A 5923-nucleotide genomic window follows, 5' to 3' on the forward strand; every position below is an offset into this window, starting at 1 on the left:
TTTTCTCTTTTATTTTTATCTCTCTTATCCAGTTTAACAATTGCTCTGGCTTGATTTCCTCAGTCTCGCCTCATCTCATCCCACCAACACATCTTTAATACGATCTTAAAGATTTATTCGAATTTCTAATTTTTTTAACGTAAGTTTTTCATTTTTATACTTTATTTATTATTTTGGTCCTTTTAATATTTTAAAGGTTTTCATTTTTCCCTTTTTTATTATTTTTAGATTCCACATTTTTTAACGTCGCCATTTGTTTTTTCAACTTTATCTTCATTTTATTTATCCATCAGATAGCAAAATGCTTTACTTTCTCTTGATTTCCAGTCTGCACCTTTTATAGCTTCATTGACTGTAAGTATTTTTCAGTTTTTTGATTTTTTTCGCGTATTTGTTAAAAATTTTTGAACGTTTTGTACTTTTAACTTTACTTCTAACTTTTATTTCAACAAAATTTATTTTATATTAAAAAAATTTTTTCGAGTTAACCACTCTATTATATTTATCACTTTTTGATTGTTATCTTATTTTTCGTACTCTTTATAGTTGTCGCTGATGATGGGGTAACCCGAAACTAGTACGACTTTATATAAATAAACGCAAGTTAGAAGTTTTTATATGGTTTTTATTAAATCTTTAATAGTTTATAAACATGTTCGATCTCGCTTGAATTAATTTTGTTTGTAAGTATAATTTTAGCTATATGTAAAGTTTCTTCAATGGGGATGGTGGAAAGATTAGTAATATCAAGTGATAATAAAGTATAATTTTTAGGCAATGATAAATTTTGTAAATGATTGATAGTGTAATCTGCTTTAAAATTAATTACTTGTTTAAAAAATTGAATTAAAAATTTTGATAAGTTATATGTACTAGAACCGATTGACGAGATAGGTCTAATTGGATAGTTATTTCAATAAGAAATAAACTAGAGGAATTTTTGGATTCATTGGTAGGAAATTGAAAATGTTGACATTATTTTCTTTAAGAAAATCTTGTGTGCCTTTGTTATTTTTTTAACTTTAGTATGAAAAGTTGAATTAGGATTCCCTTTAATTTCTATAAACTTGTTTTCGTTAAAAAATCTTAAAGTTTTCTCAATATACAGAGGTTATTGGTAACAATGAGTGAATTAGTTTTAATTTTTTGCTTAATCCTACGTAATAACGCCCTCTTAAAAGTTTTTATGGACTTCCAGATTTCTGCTGCAGGAGTATTCTGATTGAGATTTTCACAGTATCGTCGCCAACCGCACCTATTCTTTTGTTTTAAGAGATTTTTAGAGTACGCCTTGCTTTCTTTCTACTTCAAATAACCTTCCAACGTTCGGTTTGCCTTCTATTCATTTAGAAGAACTCTTCTCTGATCAACTAGTCTTTGGCAGTCTTTATCCTACCAAAGAGGAGGACGCCTACAATTTTTGATTTTGAATTGCTTTCTCTTCGAAAACACTTTGTCCGAGGCAGAGTGTATACATTCAATGACAAAATCAATTTTTTGTTCCACATCATTGGGACAAGAGGAGTCTCTTAGCGTTTGCTTAATATGTTTTGAGTAATCCGGAAATTTATTTGTGTCAATTTTCCATTTTCTTGATGGCTGTATAACTGAATTCCTATCGTAGTTGAGTAAGAGCGTCTTCATTATAGGAAAATGGTCGGATGTATAGGAGTCGTTTAAGACATCCCATGTGATTCTAGGAGCGATCGGGGATGATACCAAAGTTAAATCGACTGCAGATGGTCTTTGCCCAGGATGGGCTAAACGTGTTGCTGAATCATCATTCAAGTAAACAAGGTTCACCTCATCGATAGCTTTTACCAAAACATTGCCCGCGTTATCATTTTTGTGTGAACCAAAGCATTGTTGATGAGCATTGAAATCCCCACCAACAATGCAAGGAAACGGCACCTCAGACAGTACTCGTAGATAATCTTCTAAGGATATCCGCCAGTCATTAGTTCGATAAATTGACACAACTGATATATTTGACGCATCAATGTAATTCCGCAAACGTGTAGTTGTTTTATTTGCGTACTAAATGATAATATTTTATATTGTAGACCTTTTTTAACAAAGATTGCAACCCCGCTGTAACCATCGTTTCTGTCTTTCCGTATGATGTCAAAATGTCTGTTCGTAACACTACATCTATCTCTATACCAAGTTTCGGAAAACATTTCAATGTCAGTAGAACATTCCGATAATAAGAAGTCGATATTTTCTCTTTTTGCAACAGCAGATTGACAATTCCATTGTAGAATCTTGTATTTTGAATTCTTACCACCGATAATTCCTTTTTGTTTGTTTTGGTTTTAATTAAACAAAGTAAGTAAAAGTTTTTATAAAAGAATCCCAGCAAACACTTAGAATTCAGATGTGTCTGTTGAATATTTTTCCTGGGAAGTGCTAAGATGCATATCACCTTGTGAAAAGGCTTTATTTTTTTTGCCAACCGTTTCATTCTTCCCTTTAATGTATTGCTTTTAACTATTCTAATAGCAGAGAGAAATAAATCTTTATTACAGCTATCGACCTAATGGTCTTTCCGCTGGTCTAATAGCATTTATCAATACCTCCAAAAAGGAGTCCAAATCGTTGGTGTATGATAAGACAACCAGATGTGCTTCCTGTTTGCCTTTGACCTCCGTTAGAATCTTACAAAACTGTTCGTAATTAATAACTTGAATATCATCATTAAAAATTGGTTGTAACTCTGTATACAGATGTGAATCATCCGTGCTTACGTCCGTCTTGGTTTTTTGAATTTTCTGTCATTCACAACTTTTGTATCTGCGCTATGAGGACCTACGTCTACATTACTGTCACTGATTAATGATTCAGATCCAGAAGTAGAGGAAATTTGATGCTTCAACGACTGTGTAGGTTCTGGAAAATGAACCTATGAATTTTGGACTTTCAGTCATTACAATCGACTGCTTGTCCTCTGGGGGTTGATTCACTTGCTTATTATTTGAGTGTCTTAATGGTTCTACCTGTCGTATTGTAGTTTTAATAGGGAGGAATGTACACTCCTCTGATTCTGTGCTGATTGGTGTCTTGTCCGGATGTTTAGCAGTATTGTCACCAGCGTGGACCTGAATATCGGCAATTATAGTACTTGCCGAAGATTTGTTTCCATTGTTGACAGGACACTTCCTAGCCACGTGCCCTAAACTTTTGCAAGCAAAACATCTTAGTTCATCAGTTGATAAAAAGACTCTAAAATGATTGTTTATATTCAATAAGAGCAGTGTCAGGCAAACGATCCGACTCCTCCAAAATAATATAAACCTGAAGTCTAAAACTAAGGACGTGGTTATATTCCGGGTTGTTAACTCCCGCACCAATAAAATTAATTGGACAGACGACTTTTAATCCCATTTGTTTTAATTCACGATCTATCACCTCGTGAGGTGTGCAGGGGGATACGTTTGAGATAATTATTCGTTTGGCAGGAGATACCAAACGTCTGGCCTTTATAAACTGCTTATTTAACATAATTCACTGGTGTTCTTTTACGAAGGTTTCTACCAGCTAAGCTGATGGAAGATATATGCATATTATATAATTTGATACCCGCGATGCAAACAAAACATTACGCGGACCGATTAATTGACCGACCCCTATTATAAAATCATTTTTTGATTATCCTCAATTGCATAAAAAATTATTGCTTGTTCTCTATCAGGGAAATTGTTTTTTACGCCTTTTGTTAGTACCGAAGCAAATGACGAATTACTTTCGGTATTTGTGCTTAACGATTTGACAACAGTAGAATAATTCGTTCGATTACCTCCGTCCACGGAAATAATCGTCGCGACATCAACATGCTTCTCTACTGTGAGATCAACCAACTGGCCCAACTCTGCAGTAGACCCGGGCGAGCCGGCCTCTTCGGCCATCCCTGCTGCGCCGACTAGCACTCAAGGTCAACCAGCATAAACCAGGAGAATTAATATAACCAACAAGTTCGTAAAAATTCAATTAGTAGAGAAACCAAAACCGAAACCTTTGAAAATAGTAGACCGAAAGAATCGGTACTAACTTTTATGCCAATAAGCGAAAAATGATAATTCTCAACCAGAGATAAACCACCTAAATCACTTGATAAAGCTGGGCACAACACCACGTGTACGTTCTACTTGCTGTTGTGAACTGGACTCCACAAGGATGGTTGTGACTGACTTCATGGGCAATTTGAATGTTGTAGAACAGAATCAAACCCAAGTTGGCAAACCAGAGGAAGATATTGTGGCCAGTATTACTTCATTCGTTACAGAATTACAGAATCAAGAGGATTACCTTCAACTGTTAGAGAATTTTGACGAATTTTAGGTAAAAAATGAAGATTTTGAGGTAGAAGACGAGTTATGTAGTGAAGGTTTAAAATATATTGCGGGATACATAGCCTTCAAATACGAATTCAAATATCAATTGTACCTAGAGCAGTAAATGAATATTAACAAGAAGGAATTTTCATGGACACATACATTATCAAAAGGACACTTGTTATACCCAAAAGAAGAATTGTACATATTGGTAAAAGAGATCTGGCATGCATTTAATAAATATCATAAAAAATCGTTGTCAACGGAGCCATTCATTTTTAAAAGAGTGGCGGACATGGTTGCACAATCATCGAGTCTACCTGAAGAAGTGATCACACAAATAGTAAGGATCATGTCCTATATGTACAAGACTTCGTGATTTAAAGCAAAAAATTTAGTATTAACAACGTACAAAGAAAAAATAAAATTAAGAAATTTTGGAAGAATTAAAGAATAGCTATCCCTCTTAAAAATCGATGATTTTTTTTTTAATTGGTAGTAAATGATTCAAAAGATGTGTTAATGATAAAAAAAAAGTGCGCAAAAGTGCAGTACTTACCGAAAAATCACTTTAAAGTTGCGATTTGACGTTTCTTTTTGGAAGTTAAAAGCAATGTTAAATATGCATTTTCGTATTAAATCCTAACCTGAAATTGTTTAATTTATACCCACACACAAAATAAAAAGTTATTTTCACTAAACTTATTGAGATTACAACATATTTTTGGATGAAAACCTTATTTTTTAGGCTATCAATGCATAACGACAATTACCTGTCGTTAGATAGAATTGTTTCTACCAAATGTGTGTTAATAGACTTTGTGTTAATAGATTGTATATCAATTGATCTGTCAAACGACTGAAATATCTTTATGTTGTAAATATAAATGATAAATAAGTATAGTAGCTTATTTAATAGTACTTTACTTAAATTAAAATAGTTATTAAAAAAGACATGTGTATACATGGTTACAAAATAAAAATAAATAAATAACCCGTGTGACGATAGCAACAAACCTTCCAACAACAAACTTTTACCCGTAATTTCCTATTGCTTGATTTTTTCTCTATGAAATCGTCGGTCCTCGTTTGCCGATATGTTGATATTAAGATCAATAAAAGATGAAGAACACCGTTCTGTACGTAAAATAGCTTAATATTACCAAACGTCAAGCCCTTGTGCAATTGTTATCAAACCGAATTTTAAAAAACTGTGTTCACAATCAGAAAGAACGCTCCTTCAAATATCTTAATCCGAGTTTTTGTCGGTCAATATCTATTAGCATCATGGTTAAATCACCTTTAATATACATCTCTATATACAGAAACGTTTAATTGCTCTACCTCTAAACAACTTTCTTATTTGATATGAGGAAAACTGTAGAAGTATATCTTGAAGTTATAGACTTGCACAAAGACGTTTTTGTTAAAAAATTACCAAATTCACACGTTTTAGCTACTTTTAAACATTGTTGGGATCAATAACTCTCTGATATCACCAGGAAAAAAGTCTATAACCAAGCAGCGATCGCCGCGTGTTATACACGATTAGAAAGAGCAGAAAATTGTAGATAGGATAGATCTATACTTCT

At 33.2% G+C, this 5923-nt stretch overlaps 1 long non-coding RNA gene across 1 annotated transcript; it reads left to right on the plus strand.

Annotated features, from left to right (window-relative positions):
- Positions 1-289: 289 nt before the first annotated feature.
- Positions 290-613, plus strand: LOC139430965 (uncharacterized). Its single transcript, XR_011641320.1, has 2 exons — positions 290-354; positions 547-613. It is a non-coding gene; the product is annotated as an uncharacterized lncRNA (long non-coding RNA).
- Positions 614-5923: the final 5310 nt, after the last annotated feature.

The sequence above is a fragment of the Onthophagus taurus genome, chromosome 8 (assembly GCF_036711975.1).
Source record: "Onthophagus taurus isolate NC chromosome 8, IU_Otau_3.0, whole genome shotgun sequence".
Classification (NCBI taxonomy): Eukaryota; Metazoa; Arthropoda; class Insecta; order Coleoptera; family Scarabaeidae; genus Onthophagus; species Onthophagus taurus.